Source organism: Uloborus diversus, chromosome 7 (genome assembly GCF_026930045.1).
Source record: "Uloborus diversus isolate 005 chromosome 7, Udiv.v.3.1, whole genome shotgun sequence".
Taxonomy (NCBI): Eukaryota; Metazoa; Arthropoda; class Arachnida; order Araneae; family Uloboridae; genus Uloborus; species Uloborus diversus.
The window spans coordinates 99999594-100008510 of record NC_072737.1 but is presented as its reverse complement, the minus strand read 5'-3'; positions in this window follow the sequence as shown (position 1 = coordinate 100008510).

Sequence of the window (8917 nt, the reverse complement as noted above, 5' to 3'; positions counted from 1 at the left end):
TTTAGCTCCTTTTCGGCAACCATTATTGCCAAGACTCGGGGCGAGGTGAGATGACGTAGAAGGAGAGGGAGGAACTTCCATCGCTCGGAGCGCTCGGAGATATGTTTTTCTTTCCCTTCGTTTTTAGTTTGTTTCGCTTAAAAAGAGTAAGAATTAACAGATAATTTGTTAATTAAAATTTAATTGTATAATTAAAAATTTTAGTATTTTTCATCGAGAACGTAGGATTATTTAACACAGTACTTTTTAAACAAATGCAGATTTATTTCAATTTATTAACCATTTACCTTCTGTAAAAACAGTTACACGAGTCGTAATTTTTGCGAAAATGAACGTATTGGTGACTTAGCGAGATAAAAAATTTAGTGACTTGTATGTGAATAGAACAGAAAGTTTAAATATTTCGCGTGGCTTAAATTTTCGCGATAATGATGAGCTAGCGAAAATTAAAGTCAAACGAAAACAAGTGTTTTCACATTCACAATATTGTTTTTGTATGTTTCTCTCTTTATCTCTACAAGGAAGTTTTAGCTTTTCTTTTCTTTCTCAAATATTCAGCATACTTTGTAAGTATTGTGTTGTCTTCATAATATTTATTTAAAAAAAAAAAAAAAAAAAACCCTTTTCAAAAACATTAAAAAAAAAACCTCTTAATTTGGCTTTTAGCTATAATTATGAGGTACATACTAATTTTTGAATCACAATTTTTTTTTTTTTTTTTTGATTGTTAGAAAAGAATTTATTGAAGAAAAAAACATCAATTTTCCTCTTACACAATTCCCAGTTTTTTTTTTTACAGATTTGTGACATATCGCATTATATTTTCATCTTTTTGAGAACTATTTCTTTTGCAATGTAAAGAAATAGTAGGAAAAAAAACGTCTAAATTCCCAACTTTATTATTAATTATTTTAAATTGTTTATTCATTCATCTTTGATAGAAAAAAGTACAAATTATGTATTAATAACCTCTTGGTTTAATGATTATGAAAATGTTTCTAAGTAATACTGTGTATTTTTATACAATTATGGTGAAATTATATAAGGTTAAACAGTTTATTGGCATAAAATTTCAAAAAAAAAAAAAAAATTTGCGACCACATTGGAAGAAATTAATATTGACTTTCTCTTTGAACACTCCGTAATGTGAACACCCCCGATATTCTGAACACATATAGTAAGATATCCTGCTGTTGCTTTGCGGCGACAATGTTTTATCCAATCCCCCTTTATAGTGCACCCCCCCCCCCAATCAGAACATTTTTGTTCCATTCCAAAAGTGTCCAGGTTCGAAATAATTTACTGTACAATATTTCTGCTCTTTAAAGAAGATTTATTGGCTTAAGGGCTTTTTGAAAACATTATTAAAAAACCCATGAAATTGTTTATTTTATTTTTTAATTGTATGGGGGGGGGGCTTTTTTTACCTCTCGGTGCCCCTCACAAAAATTATTTCTGTATCCGCATTTTTTGTGCTTTAAGTAATGAATAAATTATTTAAAGTCTGATTTTGATTCAAAAATATAGATTTAAAAGTATACAAACAGGTCTTACTTTTAAAGTGTCATCAATACCGCTTTATTGACTGCTTTTCACATTAGTCCTTATCACTGTCACACATACAAAGTTCAGTGCATGCAATGTTTTAAGATTTGCATTTGCATGAAACAATGCATTTGCCCTTTACGCAGCTTCATCGAACTAATTTCAAGATGGATTCAGATGCACAAGAAAGTACACATAACTGAAGCAGAGAAGTTGTCTTTCTTTTCCCATCCGAAGTCTAACGGTGATGGTGAATTCGAGTGCTGCTGGTCAGCAAGATGCCACTCTAATATCTGATAATGCGCTCTTAAAATATATGAGGACAAAGATGTTCTTGTAGGAGGCAAAATTTCATTTTGAGCCTACTGCTTGGAAAACATGAACCAACAAAGTTCTCCAATACCTGAAATCTTGGTCAGCGGCATAGTTCAAAGAGCAAATAAATTCTTCAATAGCAACTTTATCATTTGCATTAAATTCTTCGGTTGACCCCAGATGACTCAGAGCATCAAGAGTATTTTTGTCTGCCAGCTTATAAATTATTCAAAAAGATGGTTTCACTTCTTAGAAAGTGAACCTGTTGTACCACATCCTGATAGAACATGGACTAATATTCCTTGAGTTTTTTCTGGTCCTAATGCTGTCATAATGCCCTTAGTATCTCTGTTTGTGTTTTCTTATCTTTTAATGCTTCCCCATATGCTGAACATTTGGGCTTACTAGTCTTTGCATGCAATTTGTCTATCCGAGTCCTTTTTCTGTTGATAAAGTACCATTACAATGCCATGCAAAGTACCCTTCCCATAAGATGTGTCTTCAAGGAAATCAATGTTATCTGCAGCAAAAAATAAAAATCTTGCCTTTTTCAAATCAGGAGGAATATACATCCCGTCACTATCATACATGCGCCTTATTAACCCATTTGCTATCTATGTTTCTAAACGTAGAACTATAGCATAATCAATCGAAACACCTAGTTTATGTAAAACATCAATTATATATTTGCTTCGGGTAACAGAGTACATAGTAAGGCCAACACCAACTTGCAAAGGCATAAACAGTTTCTTTCGATGCTTGGTATGGAGACAGTATTTTATACATGAATATGTGAGATAGTCTTGTAGCTTTATTCAATATGATATTGTCCTGTACCTTAGAAATAGAATTAATTTCGAATTTTCCGTTGCAGCACCATTTAAAAAACTGATCAACTTCGATTGGAACGGCATCAACTATCTGATTCTGTTCAAAAGATCCTGTAAATGTCCATTTCTGATCAGATAAAACTGCTTTGTGTAAAATGTTTGAAGCTTCAAAGATAGTTCTCATGTTTTTTCCAATGTCTATAAAATAATCTTCTGCTTTAGATAGGGATAGATAGATTAGATCTGCAGTTTCCTTTAAAGATACGCGTTGCGACTCATTTGCACTTTTTGGACTTCTAAATATAGCGTCATCAATTTCTTCTTGAATGAGATTTTTAATTTCTTTTCGCGTGTTATTTTTTCCTAAATTTTTATTTGCAATTGACTTATAGTTAACTTCGAGGTCTTCTATTGTAGTAATTTCTCTGAGCAAGAAAATCATTTAATGCACACAGGAATTCTACGTCTGTTGCTTTATTAGAAATAATATCTTGTGACTTTGTTACTACATCAGGATCGCAATTTTCTCGGAAAACATTAAATACATGTTTTGTCCAGCAATATTTATGGTGTAAAATGTTCTTTGCATGAGGGTCTCCTGGATCTGCACAGTCACTGAGTTTAATTTTGAAAGTTTCATTTTTGGAAATTTCAATGACTTTTTTTAATTGCTGACCTGCAGAATCTGTTTTCATCGCCACCAATGGTTTTCTTACACCACCTTTTCCGAGGCAGAAAAACCACTTATTTTTGTTACCAACGACAATTCTGGATCTCGTTGTGTGTAGCCTACAACATTGTCTTCATGAATGGATGTAGAACAATATAGTTTATTCTTATTCATTTCGTGAAATCCCTTACTTCTGTCCATGTTTGCTTTATGAGTGCACTTCTCTTAGCATCCTGCATGCCATGATGCGGTTTTCATTTTTCAATTCTTCTATGGTCACATTCGTTAATCGTTCAGTAAGTAATGTATATACTCTTTGTCATTCCATTCTACTCTCTTATTGAAACATTCTAACACTTTATCATAACCAATGGGTTTAACTAATGGGCACTTCTTATTAATCTGACAAAAAGTACACAGTTTGTAATTAATTTGTAGCCTTGCTTTTTTTGAAGATGGAGGCAAAGAAACTTGTGAATGAGTTTCTGGGATAGAAGACATCGTGAATAAAACAGCAGAAATAGGTTAAGGAAAAAATAACCGTACTTGAGGATTTGCAGATTATTCACCAACGAACCGAGAAACAATACTTTCTCTACGCAGAAGCTTTCTCTTCTACTCTCCCTACAAATTCCTTAAGAGCATCCCCAATGTACGATAATCATATCTGGTCAAAGAGTTTCGGGGGTCAGGTGGTATACAGGTTATTAGAATTCTGTCAAACGATTATACAGTCAAACCTCGGTTAAACGAACTCAAAGGGACCTTCAAAGTGAATTTGTCTCAACAGTAGCTCGTTTTATCTGAAAAACAATAGTCTTAGGTGTGTTAAGTAATTTTCAACAGAAGGACGGGTATTGCAAATGCAGTTCGTTTTAGCAGTAATTCGTTATAATCGTGTTCGAATTAACGAGGTTCAACTGTACTTATGTTTAGTGATCTTAGCCTGAAAATTAAAAGTATTTTCAACTGCGAAAGTTCACCCGAGATACTTTTAAAACAGCTAATTCTGAGAGATCAGAATTAGCTGTTATCAGAAATTCATCTTTTTAAATGAGTTAATAAACAAAAAAATAAATATTTTGTTTTTAATTTATAATAAGAAGATGAATAGAATATTAATCAAGTAAATTCACCAGAAAATTGTCACAAAATACCCAAAAATTAGCTCGTAATTGCAAAAACTCATTAAAGCCGCCATCTTGGATTGATGACGTCATACAGGCCGTCTGACACAAATTCAAGCAAAATACCCGGTGAGGCGTAGTTACACAGACCATAAGGAATATATTAAAGTTGGTCTCACAATTTCCTCACGAAATTTCCCACGGAATGTAGTATGCCCCCCTACTAATAAATGATAATAATGAAATGATACAAGTTTTCTATAGTAAGTCAAATATATACTTCTTGTTGACTTTGATTGCATGAGCAAAAATATGTAGAAAGATAAATTTTTGAATTTTTAAAAACTGCGGAAATGAAACAAAGAAGATATGATTTTAAAGCAAAGAAATGTATTTTGCAGGACAGAAAATAATGTTTGAGTAGTAAAATATCCGCATTGGAGTAACAAAAAATTATTTGGAGTGAGAAATGCTAAATTTAGGAGTGAAGGGAAGAAAAAAAAACGCAGCTATACATTTGCCCCGCAAAAAGGGAGGGAAAAAAAAGAACATGAGACGTAGAAAGTATAAGAGAGAATTTGGCAAAGTGAGACAGGAAGAAGAGTGAGACAACAAAAATTTCTTTTATGTTTAGCTTATTCCAGCCTGGTAAAAGTTTTGAAAAGTCAATTCGACATTCTGTGAACAGTAGCGTAACTATGGGATCTAGCGCCCCTGGCGAACTAAAGAAATTGCGCCCCCCCCCCCCACCCCAGTCGCCCACATTGCAACTCATTGTGACCTCCAAAAAAAAAATTTTTTTTTTCTTATTTTCTTTTTTATAATTGTTTTCAACGATGCCCAATGTTCCTTCTCAGTAGATGTTATGTATGTGTGTAAATATATATGTACCCCCTCTAGCTCTTTTTCTTGAGAATTTTTTTTACAATTTTTAAAAGCATTTTTCAATTTATATGATTTAAAAAAAAAGAAAAGAAACTCTTAAAATATTTTTGTTTAATCAGCCGACATGCCGCCCCTCTGGCTGCTGCGCCCCTGGCGAGAGCCACTCCTGCCAACCCCTAGTTACGCTACTGTCTGTGAGCAATATTTAAATAAAAGGTTGCTTTCAAACCTGATGCAAGGGAAATGACTATGTCATCATAATTTGACCCCATCGAACTAAAATGTCTGCATTGTTTCTAAAACTGTTACATTAACTTTACAGACTGATGCTTTAGCCTGTTATCTAACGTGTTTTTTTTTGGGGGGGGGGGGGGGTCTGAAAATGACGTTAATTGAGTTTATATATTACAATGAGAGAGCAGTGAGACAGGAAGAGTGATATACTACAAATAATTGCATTACTGCTGTATGGTACTTCTGAATTAATAGTAGAGAAATTATACATATAAATTCAATTGAGTTACAACTAGCCATTTGATGCAATCAATAACAAAAGAGTTTTGAAAGCCTTGCACTAACAAAATATAGATGTATGAATGGAATTATGGCTATTATAGCTCAAACGATTCCCCAATCTAAAATCTTCTAAATCGTTCGATCTCAGACCCAAACAGTGACACAATTATAAGACATACTTCATATTTATACGAACTTAATATTAAAAATATATAATACTTGATTTGATATTGACGTACAATTTCGAGTGATTTGAAGAAATAATACAAGATTTACTCTCAACAACTTAAAATTTAATTTTTCTAATTTAATCATGATTTTGTGATACTTGAAAAGTCATGCAATCTTTTCTATATTTTATAATTAAACACTTAACGAAAAAAGTATCATTAAATTTCATTCAGCATATAAAAATGTGTAATGAGTACATTGAAAAACAAAAATCCTTAAGATTATGTGCAATTATAGAACGTTTTACAAGTGAAAAATACACAAACTAAATTACAAAATGACATTTGATTGAGCGAAATATTTTAAACAAATACTGTATGTGAATTAAATGTATACATTAAAATAATTACTTTTGAATAGTTTTGAAGCAAATTTTAATAAATATCCTGTTTCAACCTGTCTCACCCATATATAAAAAGATTTCTGAAGTAAAGATTACACGGTTTAATAAATAGTCATTATTTCTTAGATTAAATTTTGAACCTAAGCTTCAAAGAAATGGATTCACACTTATTTGGCAAGTTTGAAGTGTGTGTTATTTGGCAAAAAAAGAGAATCAATTATGTGTTTCCCTCACACACACACGTAAATAAACGTCGTGAGATGTTGAAAATATATTACAAATGGTCATTTTGCATATTTTTAAGTCATAAAATTAAAAAATAAAAAACTCACAAATTTATATAATTAATTTTAATCTGAATTTCGTTTTTTCTAAAAATTAATGGACTGGAATTAATTTTTATACATTTTAAGTTATAACAAAAGCCCTTAAATACAACTTTTGCCTGAATAAAGAGACCATAAGAAAAGCAATAAAACGAGCTGAAGGAGACTGATGTGAATGAAACTAAGCATGAGTTTAACATCAATAGAGAATAAATAGATCGTTGGAATGGACAGGATATGGATATGTTGAGAAAGTGGACCCTTTGAATCAATCGTGAGAAAGTATTTTTCTACGGTGACCAATGCTTGTTTTTCTTCTGCTTTTTATCAAAAGCATCACTTTGCTGAGGGTGTGTGTTCTTCGAATGAAACCCCCCTCCCCCGCTTGAAGATAGTAGTACAAAGAAGACAAATGAGGCAAACACTTAAAAGGTCCTCTTTTCCCCTAAAACCGTAATAAAACTGTCCTCTTCCTCCTTGCATTGACGAATTGTTTTCCGCCCATTTCCGTGGGAAAAGTACGAAAATGGTTAAAATTAAAGGCACATTTTTGAGCCTATATCCCAATCCTTTATTTTATTATGTAAAGTTGAAGGAATAAGTTAATGAAAATGTGTATGCAAGCATAAAATGAAAAATACAAAATAAAATAAAAAATGCACTTTTGTAGCTGTATGAACTAAGTAAAAAATAAATATCAGTAACGAGATCCTCAGTAAGGAACCTTCCTGTATTATAATTAATGTATAGTTATATTTCTGGGGTAATGCATCGCCCTCATAGTTTATCAAATTTTGCTGTAGTACCCCCCCCCCCCATTAGTGAGTACGGAATGGGGGAAGGGGGTACTCCCCCATGGGGGGAGGGGTAAAGAGGGGTCCTTGCCACAAATGTTCATGCTTTTGAACGTTTTACCTCTCCTGCACCTCAGATGAATGTTCTCTTTCCCTCCAAATAAAAATAATGAATATTTAACTGTCTAAATACTGGAAACTAATTGATGCTACTTCGAAAAAGTTTTAAGTGAGGGGAGGGGGACAGTGGTCGTATTTGGATTCAGGGGCTCATTTTTCCACAAAAAAATAGTTACTGCAAATCAGCAAGTTGTGGCAATCGTAAAATAATTATGAAAACGAAACAAAACATGAAAAGAATTCGCTTAGAATTAGAAAATACGTGATAAAAAAAATGTATTTGAAATTCATCAAGAACAAGCAAAACAGCTGCAAGAGGATCTAGATCATATTAAGGAGTGGGCTGATAAATGGGGTATGGCTGTTAATGTTGGGAAATGTCAAGTGCTACATTTAGGGCATGGAAATAAGTGTACAAGTTATTATTTGTAAGGTTCAGTCATTACTCAGGCAGACAAAGTTACTGATCTGGGGGTCTTAATAAGTCAGGATTTAAAGTTTAGCCAACAGTGCAGCATTGCTAGTAACAAGGCCAATAAGAGATGCTTGGGTTGTTAAAAAACTTTATGAAATAACCAAAATCTTCACAATTTAAAGGGGCGGCTCTGTTTACATTTTACTCGGGGTGCTTTAATGTATCCAGGTTACCATGCTGTTTAATAGAACGCGCTCGTTTTTATTTCTCATTACGCCAATGTACTGTAATTGGTTTTGTTCGGCGATTCTAACCGGTCGACCACTGAGTAACCGGTAGCTAACCACTGCGTTCTATCATCAACCGCTTACCGTATTAATATGTTAATTAGTTGATTGAAGCACGTGATCATTAGATGTCACGTGATCGAATCACCGGTAGCTACCACCATGAGCTCGACGAACCTCACCGGTTACAAACCGCAGCGTTCTATGATCAATCGGTTAACATTCTAAGCAGTTGATTAGAGCACGTGATCATTAGCTGTCACGTGATTAACTAACCGGTAGCTACCGTAACGTAAGCATTGAAAGCGTTTCAAAATTCGCCGTCAGGAACATTGGGCGCCGAGCATTTTGGACGCCGGAAACATTGGGCGCCGAGCATTTTAGGCCTCGGAAATACTGGACACAATATGCTCAGCGCCCATAGTGCTCGGCGCTCAAAGTTCCCGGCGCCCAAAATGCTCGGCGCCCAAAGTTCCCGGCGCCCAAAGTGCTCGGCGCCCAAAGTTCCCGGTG